Source organism: Lagenorhynchus albirostris, chromosome 3 (assembly GCF_949774975.1).
Source record: "Lagenorhynchus albirostris chromosome 3, mLagAlb1.1, whole genome shotgun sequence".
Taxonomy (NCBI): Eukaryota; Metazoa; Chordata; class Mammalia; order Artiodactyla; family Delphinidae; genus Lagenorhynchus; species Lagenorhynchus albirostris.
Window position 1 is genome coordinate 10,641,412 of NC_083097.1, and position 14,604 is coordinate 10,656,015.

Sequence of the window (14,604 nt, forward strand, 5' to 3'; positions counted from 1 at the left end):
AATAGCACACATCAGTAAATCTACAGGGTCACCTTTTAGATTGGAAATGAAAAATACACATAGATGCTAATTTCATTTCTTTGGTTTTGTTTTGTCATAATATATAAGAGAGACCACTTAAATATTAATGATAGTTTCTCCTCAGAACTATTTTGATATGATCTTGAGATACCATAATACTTTAACATTCATTTAGATAGTAGATAATATTTCAATTATTCATATACCTATTATATCCAGATGAATGTAAAGGGCACACTAACACTTTTAATAATGCCAACTAGAAGTATGTTTCTTGTAATTGAAGATTTATATAAAAATATTTAACAGGTAGCTGATACTTTTATGATATTTAAGTACACAATTTCGGTTTAAATTTCTGTGCTCTAGTCTATATTTGAATGTCATAGTTTAATTATGAATTTAAAGTAGATTGTTGAAATTTCTTAGAAGTCCAACAAACACCTGTGTCTTAGTCAACATATAAAGTAAAACTTCAATATGAAATAGTTTTATTTCAATTGAATATTAATTATTAAGATGTTATTTGAAAATCTCAAAGGCCATAGGATATTTCAATGCTGTATTAGATAATGCAATAGACAATTATCTCAATCAAGAGTCCTGGTTCTCAGTATTGCTAAGACTTTCAACACATTTCAGCCATTAAGATGTGGATTGTTGGATCATATGAGAAATTTAAGGAGGGCAGTTATGTCTTCCCTGATTTAAAGAGAACCTTCTAATTTGAAAGATTAAACTATGCATGTTTTCATTTAACAAGTTACAGTTTATCATTACATAAGGGCATTGATGACGGTTCTTTCTTTGGGGACAGCTTGGTACCCACTGGTGGCTATATCCAGATTGCTTTATTATTGTTGCTGTTCTTCTCTCTGATTTCAATTCCTGGCTCTGTCACTGAGGTACCAGGACATGGGTAAGTTACTTCAACCATTTTCCCTTCTCTGAATGGTGACCAGTATCTATCACAGTATTATATATTAATATATGAGCTAGTATGTATTGGTAACAGTAATATTTTCATTGCATAAAATGTATATGATGTTCCCTCTATTTTCATAGTCAGAGATGTGTATTTTCTCTTTCAATTTGATTTTATTGATATTATTTCCTCTCTATTTAGCTTTCTCTCTCTTTGGTTTTTTTTTTTTTTTTTTTTTTTTTTCAGTATGCGGGCCTTTCACTGCTGTGGCCTCTCCTGTTGCAAAGCACAGGCTCTGAACGCACAGGCTCATCGGCCATGGCTCAGGGGCCCAACCGCTACGTGGCATGTGGGATCTTCCCAGACTGGGGCACGAACCCGTGTCCCCTGCATTGGCAGGCGAACTCTCAACCACTGTGCCACTAGGGAAGCCTTAACTTACTCTTGATTCATCTGATATTTTGTTGAAGATAGCAACTCCTGCCTTTGAATTTCTCTTAAGCTATTTTAAAGTACAGCATGTATGAGTAGATCAGGACATATATAGGACACCATAATTTTTTCAATTTTACTTTTATTAAGAAATTGCCACATATGCCATGTTTGATTGTCCAGTAGCTTAAACTACACTTATATAAAAGATAATTACTTCATAGCCTCAAGTTCTGAAATCCATACCCTTATGAATCTGTTAACTCAGATGCAATGGTGATGATGATTATTGGGGGTGTAGTTTACATGCAAGAGAAAACCATACTTTCTTATTATTTGAAATTATAAATATAAGTTAATCTGCTTCTTTTTTATTTTATTTAATAGTGAAGTTATTGCTTACATATTTATACTTCAAACCAGTCTACTAAATTCAAACAAGTATTCCTTACAGACCAGGTTTTAATAATTATCTGTAGAATATTAAAATTTCCTAATGCTGCTTTTGAAGCTAGAATCATAAATATAAATTTCCTACTTAAATTACTACAAATCAACATTCATGAGTCATATAAACTTACTTTTAACAAGGAGTAATATTGAGTTGATAAAGTCCAATCATCAGAAATGATCTCTCAAATAATTTTATGGATAGCTCTGCAATTATTAGTTCTTAAAGAAATCCCATACCACCAGCAACAAATCTCTATACGCTTACAGTGTTCTAATCTTATAAGAATGTTATGTGTGTGTGCTTGTGACAATTAGGAATTATCTAAAAAATTCAATGTCTTTTGGTTTCCAAATATTGGATACTTTGATGTAAAATATTATAATAATTTTTAGTGGTCTCAAATGTTACATATTAAGTTAAAACATCTAAATTATAGAGATGTTTCTCCTGCTCGACTGCAAGTTATCCAAATGTTGTTACTGTGTTCTATTATTACTTTGCATAGTAGAAATAGTTCTTGCTAATATTCTTCTGAGAAGAAGATAGGGGACTGAACGATATTGGGCAAAGTAAATGGAAAGTTAAATGCTACTTCATATGGACATTGGATAATTAATTTTGTGAATTCATAGTTTTTAAAAAATTTACCATCCAAGGGCCTAGATTAACTTTGTGTTTATTGGTACACTCGGATACTTGGACAAAACTGGTGTGTGCGTGTGGATTTGTGTTTACAAACCACAGAACTTCACATGTCATCATTATTGTAGCTCGTCTAATGAAAATTGTTATTCTGGAAAACTTCAGTCCTTGATCTGTCACAAATTCTTATCATGGGGACCCAAAATGCAGCTGGATTTTTTCATCAGAGTTTACATGAGACCACATATTGAAGTCACATTCAACATGTGGAATTTTGGTTTTTTGACCCTCTGCTCATGAACATTTTATCCATTTTATCTTAGCCACTCCCTCCATGTCAGATTCAAAACGTTTTCTTTTCATTTTTTTTTTTCATTGCAAAGTATTACAGAGCCTTACTTTCTACACCTACCACTAGAAGTGTAAGATGTTGGAGGCTTTTCTCACTCTTGTTAGACTCTGGGTGCTTCACCAGCCTTTGCCTCTGTCTTTACTGGGATTACTCATCTTCAAATAGGTTGCTGTATTAAGCACTCTTGAATCATCTTGTTTGAGGACATTATTGTTTTATTCCATGACCTATTCTTGTGATTCTTCTTTTTATTTTGGTTTTTGGAGCAAGAATGAAGAAATGGCATATTATATTTAAAGCTGTGGGTTTCCTTTTGAAAGATATCAAAAAATACTGGTGGCTTTTGCAAATAATGTTTAGAGGAATATGTATACTTGCAGGGCTTTAAAAATAGATGCTGTTTTTCTTCTATTAACAGTAATGGAGGGTAAAATTATACGTTCCCGGTAGTGGGGTATTTTTTCATTGAAATCCTGTTCAATAATGTATCTCACTGAATCATGGAGCTGTTAAATACGATTCTTTAAACTTACGTACAGTCAAATCTTGATAATGACCCCTTTTTAAAAAATAACAGTTTTATTGAGATATTGCTCACATACCACACAATTCACCCATTTGAAGTGTATAATTCAATGTTTGTTTGGTTTTTTTTTTGTGGTACATGGGCCTCTCACTGCTGTGGCCTCTCCCATTGCAGAGCAACAGGCTCCAGACATGCAGGCTCAGTGGCCATGGCTCACGGGTGCAGCTGCTCCGTGACATGTGGGATCTTCCCAGACCAGGTCATGAACCCGTGTCCCCTGCATCGGCAGGCAGACTCTCAACCACTGTGCCACCAGGGAAGCCCTTTTCCTTCATTTCTTTTTCATTTATTTCTGATCTGATCTTTATGATTTCTTTCCTTTTGCTAATTTTGGGTTTTTATTTTTTAATTCTTCTTTCTCTAATTGCTTTAGATTTAAGGTTAGGTTGTTTATTTGAGGTTTTTCTTGTTTCTTGAAGTAGGACTGTATTGCTATAAACTTCCCTCTTAGAACTGCTTTGGCTGCATCCCATAGGTTTTGGGTCATCATGTTTTCATTGTCATTTGTTTCTAGGTAATTTTTGATTTCTTCAGTGATCTCTTGCTTATTTTGTAGCATATTTTTTAGCCTCCATGTGTTTGTATTATTTACAGGTTTTTTTTTTCTGCGATTGATATCTAACTTCATAGTGTTGTGGTCAGAAAAGATATTTGATATGATTTCTGTTTTCTTAAATTTACTGAGGCTTGATTTGTGACCTAAGATATGATCTATCCTGGGGAATTTCCATGAGTACTGAGAAGAATGTGTGTTCTGTTGTTTTGGGTGGAATGTTCTATAAATATCAATTAAGTCCATCTGGTCTAATGTGTCATTTAAAGCTTGTGTTTCCTTGTTTATTTTCATTTTGGATGATATGTCCATTGGTGAAAGTGGGGTGTTAAAGTCCCCTACTATTACCGTGTTACTGTCACTTTCCCCTTTTATGGCTGTTAGCATTTGCCTTATGTATTGAGGTGCTCCTATGTTGGGTGCATAACTTTACAATTGTTATATGTTTTTCTTGGATTCATCCCTTGATCATTATGTAGTGTCCTTCCTTGTCTCTTGTAACAGTCTTTATTTTAAAGTCTATTTTGTCTGATATGAGTGTTGTTACTCCAACTTTCTTTTGATTTCCACTTGCATGGATAGGTTTTTTCCATCCCCTTACTTTCAGTCTGTATGTGTCCCTAGGTCTGAAGTGGGTCTCCTGTAGACAGCATATATATGGGTCTTGCTTTTGTATCCATTCAGCCAGTCTGTGTCTTTTGGTTGGGACATTTAATCCATTTACATTCTGGGTTATTATCGATATGTATATTTCTATTGTCATTTTCTTAATTGTTTTGGGTTTGTTATTATAGGTCTTTTCCTTCTCTTGTGTTTCCTGCCTAGAGAAGTTCCTTCAGCAATTGTTGTAGAGTTGGTTTGTTGGTGTTGAATTCTGTTAGTTTTTGCTTGACTGTTAAGGTTTTAATTTCTCAGTCAAATCTGAATGAGATCCTTGCTGGGTAGAGTAATCTTGGTTGTAGGGTTTTCCTTTTCATCACTTTAAATATGTCCTGCCACTCCCTTCTGGCTTGCAGAGTTTCTGCTAAAAGATCAGCTCTTAACCTTATGGGGATTCCCTTGTATGTGATTTGTTCCTTTTCCCTTGCTGCATTTTTCTTTGTATTTAATTTTTAATAGTTTGATTAATAAGTGTCTTGGCATGTTTCTCCTTGGATTTATCCTGAATGGGACTCTCTGTTCTTCCTGGACTTTATTGACTCTTCCCTTTTCCATATTAAGGAAGTTTTCAACTATAATCTCTTCAAATATTTTCTCAGACCCTTTCTTTTTCTCTTTTTTTCTGCAACCCCTATAATTCGAATGTTGGCGCATTTAATGTTGTCCTTCAAGTCTCTGAGATTGTCCTCAATTCTTTTCATTCTTTTTTCTTTATTATGCTCTATGGCAGTTACTTCCACTATTTTATCTTCCAGGTCACTTATCCATTCTTCTGCCTCAGTTACTCTGCTATTGATCCCATCTAGAGTATTTTAAATTTCATTTATTGTATTTTTCATCATTGTTTGTTTGCTCTTTAGTTCTTCTAAGTCCTTGTTAAACATTTCTTGTATTTTCTCCATTCTATTTCTGAGATCTTGGATCATCTTTACTATCATTACTCTGAATTATTTTTCAGGTAGACTGCTTAGTTCCTCTTCATTTGTTTGGTCTGGTGGGTTTTTACCTTGCTCCTTCATCTGCTGCATATCTCTTTGTCTTCTCATTTGTTTAACTTACTGTGTTTGGGGTCTCCTTTTTTGCAGACTGCACTTTCATAATTCCCATTATTTTTGGTGTCTGGCCCCATGAGTGAGGTTGGTTCAGTGACTTGTGTAAGCTTCCTGATGGAGAGGACTGGTTCCTATGTTCTGGTGGATGTGGTTGGATCTTGTCCTTCTGGTAGGCAGGGCTGTGTCTGTTGGTGTGTTTTGGAGTGTCTGTGAGCTTATTATTATTTTAGGCAGCCTCTCTGCTAATGGGGGAGGTTGTGTTCCTGTCTTGCTAGTTGTTTGACATGGGGCATCCAGCACTGGAGCTTGCTGGTCGTTGGGCAGACCTAGGTCTTAGCTTTGAGACATAGATCTCTGGGAGACCTCTCACTGATTTATATTACGTGGGGCTGAGAAGCCTATGGTGGTCCAATGTCCTGGATTTGGATCTCCCACCTTGGAGGCTCAGGCCTGACACCCGGCAGGAGCATCAAGACCCTGCCAGCCACATGGCTCAGACTTAAAGGAAGGAGAAGAAGAAAAAGGACAGATAGACCCCCAAACCAAATGGTAAAAGCAAAACTAAACACACAAAATAACAAAAAGAAACTTTCACACACTCACTCATAAAAAACAAACAAACAAACAACAACAACCAAATGAACAGACAGAACCTGAGGACAAATGGTAAAAGTAAATCTAAACAGATAAAATCACACAAAGAAACATACATGTACACACTCACAAAAAGAGAAAAAAGGAAAAAGAAAAGTAAAAAGTTTAAAAAATATTTAAATATCTAGAAAATAAATAAATAATTAAAAACAAATAAATAAAAAGGAATAACACAACCAAACCCATAAACAAATCCACCAATAATAACAAGCACTAAAAACTAAACTAAGATACACAAGAAACAAAAACAAATCAGATGCATAAAGCAAAACCCATGTCTACAGTTGCTCCCAAAGTCCACCGCCTCCCTTTTGGGATCGTTCATTGTCTATTCAAGTATTCCACAGATTCAGGGTACATCAAGTAGATTGTGGAGATTTAATCCACTGCTCCTGAGGCTGCTGGGAGAAATTTCCCTTCTCTTCTTTGTTCGCACAGCTCCTGGGGTTCAGCTTTGGTTTTGGCCCTGCCTCTGTGTGTAGGCTGTCTTCAGGCATCTGTTCTCACCCAGACAGGAGTGGGTTAAAGTAGCTGATGATTAGGGCTTTCTTGCTCACTCAGGCCAGGGAGAGGGAATTGTATGGTAGTCATAATTGGAATGTGGCATGAACTTGTGGTGGCAGTGGCCAGTGTGACATTGCAACAGCCTTAGGCATGTCATGTGTTCTCCTGGGGAAGATGTCACTGGATCGTAGGACCCTGGCAGTGGCACGCTGCACAGACTTCTGGAAGGGGAGGTGTGGATAGTGACGTGAGCTTGCACACAGGATTCTTGGTGGCAGCAGTGGCAGCATTAGCGGTTCATGCCCATCTATGTGGTCTGAGCTGATAGCTGTGGCTTGCACATGTCTCTGGAACTCACTTAGCCAGTGCTCTGCCTTCTGCGGGCACGTGGAGGGAGAATTCTCCTTTCCTTGTGCACCCCGAAACAATGGTCTCTTGCCTGTCTGTCAGGTTCTGACTTTTTCCTGGACCCCCTCCTGGCTAGCTGTGGCACACTAGTGCTCTTCAGGCTGTGTTCACGCAGCCAACCCCAGTCCTCTCCCTGGGATCTGACCTCTGAAGCCCAAGCCTCAGCTCCCAGGCCCTTCCAATCTTGGTGGGTGAACAGACAATCCTCTTGGGCTGATGAGTGCTGGTCGGTACTGATCCTCTGTGCAGAAATCTCTCTACATTGTACTCTGCACCTCTCTTGCTGTGCTCTCCTCATGACTCTGAAGCTTCCCTCCTGCCCAACCCCTGTCCCCAGCAGTGAAGGGGCTTCCTAGTGTGTGGAAATTTTTCCTCCTTCACAGCTCCCTCCCAGAGGTGCTGGTTCCATCCTTATTCTTTTGTCTTTGTTTTTTCATTTTTCTTTTTCCCTACCCAGGTACATGGAGATTTTCTTGCCTTTTGGGAAGTCTGAGGTCTTCTGCCAGGGTTCAGTAGGTGTTCTGTAGGAGTTGTTCCACATGTAGATGTATTTTTGATGTATTTGTGGGTAGGAAGGTGATATCCATGTCTTACTCCTTTGCCATCTTGAAGGTCTCTCTGAATACTGTTTCTTTTGGGCATTGTTTCTTTTAGTCAAGAGCCTCAGGTGGAGAAAGAGGAATAGTACGATTTATCATAATAGCAACAAAAAGTGAACAAACAAATAAAAACAACAAATTAAAAAAGTTATTAACAGCCACCAAACAGTAAATATTTAAATTTTTTTTGTGTGTTTAGGAAGCTATAGGATTTGATTGAATGTGCTTCAGATTTCATCTGCATTCATCAAAAAAGCCAGATCATCTCGAATTCTGCATTTTTACATTATGTTAACATAATTTGATTTGCACATATTTTGCTCCATAATAAAATGAATTATGTACCAAGTAGAGCAATGATTTCCATTTTATTTATGACCAATATTTCATTCTTTCAAAATTTTATGAGTGTTTTATCACTTACAAAACTTTACATGTGAGTAGTTTCATCAAAATGAATTTGGGGATCAGTTTTTAAAAAAGTATGGCACACTTGTGAAAAAAATCAAACACATAAGACAGATTCAGTTTTGCTGTTTGAGAACTTTTTTACACTGTCACTTTCTACAGAGTCAAAGAGAATCATAAGGGGAGGTGAAAGTCTTAGAAATTTTATCTGAAATATTTGAACGAGGAAAAGAAGTCTGAATAAATATTGTATTTCTCATTAAAGCAGTCTATGCATTGGATTATTCTAATTAGATTTTTGTTTCCATTTGAGTATATACAATGTTAGTCTCAATAATGTGCATAATCTCTGGAGATAGAGGAAAAATAAAAGATAATGATTCACTATTGTCAGGTGAATCACTGCAGTGTGGCAACAAGATTACTTGTGTGAAAGGCACATTTCCTCATGAGAAATGATGAATTCCTCATAGCAATAATCTTTTTTCTTTCCCTTTCTTCTGTACCCAATTTATTCTCACCTTCCCAAATGCAATTTTAATTTTGAATGCTCAACCTGGTAAGAAAAGTACTTTAAATGACATTCTTATTCCTAAACTTTCATGTTAATTTAATCAGTTAATCAGTTAATCAGTTTCTGTCATGTATACCTCCCACAATAATGTAGAATGATTTTGAGTATTAAAATCTATTTTTTTTAAATTTGTCTTCCCATTTAAGTTCAATTGTCACAGTTTAGGTGTCACTGATGAACTGCCACGTCACCAGGCTTAACTAATTTATCTTTAATATGCTAATTGAAGACCATGTACATTCTACCATACTAAGATTTATTAAACTGAATTGAAATTCTCTGTATCATCCATTAGAATGAAAATTGTTTGGGTGGTAAAAATCATGTGTGATTAATTATCAACCTTATTAAATGGCACTGTTTTGACATTGGATAGGTATTCAACAACAGTTCATTAAATGTCACTGAATAGGACTACGCCAAAAGGTTATTTCCTGTTTCTTCATGAATCTTAATTTTTATTATTTCTCCTAAAGGAAATTTGGTGTAGTAAAAAACTGAATAAAAGCAAGAGTTAACTATAAAATAATCGTTAACATGTTTTCTAATTTATCCACCTTTCTCAGTTTCTCCAAAACCAAACTGGTGATATAAATTGAGCACTGGTATAAGTAAGTAATCAAGGAGATAAATTGAGCACTGGGTGCTGGTTATAATTAAGTGCAGTCTGGATGAAAGAGAAGTGGTCGTAGACCTGTCTGACCTATTTTTTAAAGGGAGAAGAGCTTACACAATGTCCCACTATTCTTACTGTGGCATCATAGATATGTTTTGCTTGGTTTTGAATTTTATATTAATGGAATCATAGACATTCTTTTGTCTCATGTTTTCTAATTAATATGTTTGTAAAATGTACCTATGTTGTTGCATAAATACATTCGTTCTTGCATAAATGTTATATAATGTTGCATCATATGAATATGCTGCATTATATTTATTTATTCCAATAATGATCAGAATTTACATGTTCCCAGGTTTAGGGTATTATGAATACAGCTTTATCTTCCTTTGGCATAGTAGACAGGAAGTCACCCCATGTAGTTCTCTCTTCAAGGAAGGGCTTTATGTCATTCTTCAGGGAGTGCAGTCAATGGACTTCCTCCTGCTGTCAGTTCCTTCAGGGCCAGCCACAGAGGTAAAGCCACCTTTCCCAAGGTTATAAAAAGCTTGGCCAATTTGGTCTGATGTGAAACAAAGATGAAGAGCAATTTTAATCCAGAGTATCCTTCGTGGTTGGCAGAGGCTTTCCAGGTCCTGCATTGTAATGTGTTGCTTCATTCTATTTCCCTTTATTCATGTTGATTAAAAACAAACATTGTATATATGTACCACAACTTCTTCATCCATTCATCTGTCAATGGACTTTAGGTTGTTTCCATGTTTTGGCTATTGTAAATAGAGCTACTATGAGCATAAGGTTGCATATATCTTTTTGAATTATAGTTTTGTCCAGGTATATGACCAGGAGTGGGATTGCTGGATCATATGGTAATACTACTCAGTCATAAAAAAGAACAGAATAAGGCCATTTGAAACAACATGGATGCAACTAGAGATTATCACACTAAGTGAAGTAAGTCAGAAAGAGAAAGATAAATAACATATGATATCACGTATATGTGGAATCTAAAATATGGCACAAATGAACCTATCTATAAAACAGAAACAGACTCACAGACATAGAGAAGAGACTTGTGGTTGCCAAGGGGAGGGGAGGAGGGATGGACTGGGAGTTTGAGGTTGGTAGATGCAAACTATTACATTTAGAATGGATAAACAACAAGGCCATACTGTATAGCACAGGGAACTATATCCAATCTCCTGCAATAAACCATAATGGAAAAGAAAGAAAAAGAATGTATATATGTTAAAAAAAAAAGAAAACTAAAAAACAAACTCACACTCCAAGCTCTAACACACTGACTTCCACAGACAAATCATTTGTTTAAGAGGAGGGTTTTGTTTCTCAAAAGGGAAACTAATCTATTGAAGAAATAAACCTCTGGCATTTATTTTATCCATAAGAGAATTAGAAGATGATTGATGATTTCCTCATGGCTAACACCCTGTGACTGAAATGAAGAAACACCTCTTAAATTCTTATAGTTTACCTTCAAACAATTGAAGTGCTGTTGACAACTGACTGATACACAACTTCCCTTTCCCATTCTTGATTCTGTTGATTGGTATATGAAACTAGAGCCAAACTCTGCCTTTGTCTTGCTTAGAAACCCTCAGTATAATCCTTGACAATTCAGAAAATAATGCTAAGACTTGGAAGAATTAATCAGTGATTCATGTCTTTTAATTTCCACTTCATAGTATAGTCTAGGCTCCAAGTACTTTGATAACTTGGATGATCATTTAAGCTACATACTGGTAATAATTTTATTTTAAATGAAACTGGTAAATTCTATTTGATTTTCTATTTAGAAAATGACCTGTGGTTAAGTCTTCTCTAATTCAGAAGGCTTCCTATTTACTGCCCCAAACAGATAGGATTAGAACTATGGTAATCTGCCTGTCTGTAATTAATAAATGGACATTGCAGTGATAATTTTTCCTCTTTTATTAACTGAGAATACATGGAACCAATAGAGAACTCCATTCTTGACCTTAACGAAGTCTTGTGATGCTTTGAATATATACACAGTGCATGTGTATATGTAGGATTTGCTGGTCCAAAGCGTTTCTGAACCTCAAAATGCAAAGAATCTTATTAATACTGGATGCAATTTGAAAACACAAAAGCAAAACCTTGTTACCAAAATTTCAGGTTAAGCATCCCAAAAGAGTAGAATCAGATGAGATCTCACACGACAGTCTAGAGCTCATATCCTAGAGGCAGAAAACCATCACCCACCCACCCACACCCCCCCCACACACACACACCCCATGACAATCATATTCCGGATTCTGGTGTTATGTTGATGGGAGGGATTTGAGTCATACATAACCCTAAGTGCATAAGTTTTGTGCACTTAGGGTTAATATAATCTTTTAATCTTCTCTTTTTCAAATGTCCATAGTTCTGAAATGAGAGTCCTGTTACCAATTAGGTAAACGTGGTGATTACTGTTTTGCACAATTGGTATGTGTGGAAAATGTGAATATCCAAATAAAAGTGTCAGCACAAAGTCTGCAATGCCAAAAACAATCAGAAAAAAATAGGACATGACTATTTCCCATGTCTTTAAGAGAAGAATGTTTTCATTTGCCAGTAAAATTTGATGTACAATTGTGAGGTGAAATTTATGATTTGAGAACAAGCAAACATTAAAAATGACAAATCAACCTTTTGATATATATGCATGCCTTTACAAATAATAAATATATTTATTTCCATGTAGTAGCAGTTAGTGTTTATAATGCCCTCAGTCTGTGTTCTGTGACCAACTTTTCTATACCTTGCAAGGTAGCAGTGGGGAGGGAATCATGTGCTGTCTATGAAGCTTGAAAAGTTTAGAATATTCATCAAGTAATGAAAGAATACAGTGACATTCAAAGTAACAGTTCAAATCAAAAGACCACGTCATGACAACCACCACCACCAACATGTAGTATATACTTGTTGTGCCACTTCATTAAATTGACAACTGGAAATAGGGATAATTCCTGCAGTGATTAATGTGTTCAAACAGAACATGAGAGGGAAACCACAATGTTCTCAATTGTTGATGTTATCCATACTTAACAAATCCAATGTTGATATGACTTTGGAAAAGTACCCAAGGCTCCGAGTAATATGCATGGCCTAGAACAGGTGATTTATTCATAAGTCTGGCACAGCTCCTATAAATTGACTTTCTTCCCTGCAAAAGAAGTTAACCACTCTGTGTGAAAATTATATGATCCCTGAGATTTCCTTTAATCAAGATAGACTTGATAATGAGTAAGATGACACACAGTACTTGCAGGATTAGTAATTCATTGGATATTGCTGGAGCAAAAGCTCTAGGATGTCTTTTCATAACAAGGAGATCCACATGGACAGACCACATATTCTTGCAGGACACTCTTTTACTCCTAAATGCAAATGAAATATTTTAAGAGCCTGGTATTTTGTTTCTTTCTCCTGTCACCATGTCCAATGACATGAGCCACTGATCATGTTTCTGTTGTTTACCATCTTTCTCTGAATTCCTTTGTCCAAAACCAAATGTGATTTATTTGTCTAGTTTGAAATTTTCAATCTGAATCTATTTGTTTTTATATCCCACTCATTCTAATTCAGTTAGTAGTGAAGAAGAAGCATTTTGAATTTAGAACATATCTGTAACATTATTCTTTGGAAAACAAATCATCCTGACACAGAGGGTATGTAAATCCCATGAATACCAGTTCATCTTGAATTGCTATTTTTCAATGTATATAGTGACTATATATACTATGTGTATATAGTCAGTCATCATTTGCTGTGATTATAAATTTCAGATTCGTTTATGCTAATTTTTATTATTTGCAAATATTCATGAAAAAATCTCTTAAAATTCTACCCAATAACTTCTGCAGTTAACTGTTCTCATTAGCAATTCCCAATCTGTAAGAACGAAAAAAGTTATCTGTGATCTATTATGTAATTTGTAAGTTTCTTCTCATTGATAATGATGTACCTTAGAGGAAAATAAAGTGATGCATTTTGTTTTATTTCTTGTCAGAATTAATTAGTATCAACAACTGTCCCAAAATAATCATGGGAGGAATTGTTACTGCCAATTCCAGTTTATTTGTAGTATTTATTTATGAATATTAACTGATGACTCAAGGATTAACTCAAATCTTACTTTATTCACAATAGATCTTTAATGTGAGGAACACCTACTTATTTGTCTTGCATCCTTCTAAGACCTAATAGGGTGCTGTGTTCCATATACAAAAACCGATGAACACATTAATTGATACAGATGTAATTACAGAATTTTCCTTCTGTAACCATAGTCATGAATGATAGGCTCTCATTTTATTATAATGCTTTATGATTTTAATGTTAAAAACAACTGAAAAATATGTTGTTCTTATCAGTATCTACTGCACAAAGACAAAAGAAGATATTTTTAAAAAGAATTACATTCTACATGGTTACCTACAGTATATCATGGGGATACATTTGCATTGAAAATGTTTTTGTTTTTATATTTGGAAAATCAAACCAATCTAATATCATTAAGCATTTTAAATGAGAATAAATGTATTAGAATTGCATGCAAATTTACATAGCAAAACCATTTATTGTTTACATAATGTAACTATGTTAATGGAACCATGAGTTTCTACACTTAAACATAGAAATAAGTTTTCTATACCTCTAAATCAATTTCACTTCAGATATATACTCACCCCTAACCTCTGTGGGACTTAGGAAAGGAGAACAAATGGAAGTGTTTGTACCTCATGTCACAATTTCAAAGTTGTAAATCAAGCTAAGAAACTATTAAATAAGATGTGTTTTCTCTTCCTATCTTGACAGATTAATCTTTATAACATTAAAGTTGAAAAATGTATGTCAAGTGATCTGTGCATCTGACTGCTAGTTAACCACTATCGAAGACATTTGAATTTAAATATTGTTGCCCCTGTCAGGCCTTCTACTGATTAGCCAATATCATGGTGGAGGACATAATTAATAAATCATTTTATATTTATTATAAGAATCATTTTTATTGCATGTCTTTTAGCATAAATGCTAATTAGGTGGTTAAATCAAATTTATTTTCATATAAGTTGTATTCTATTTATGGTATTAATATGTTATCAAAATATAACTGTGTTAAAAGTGTACA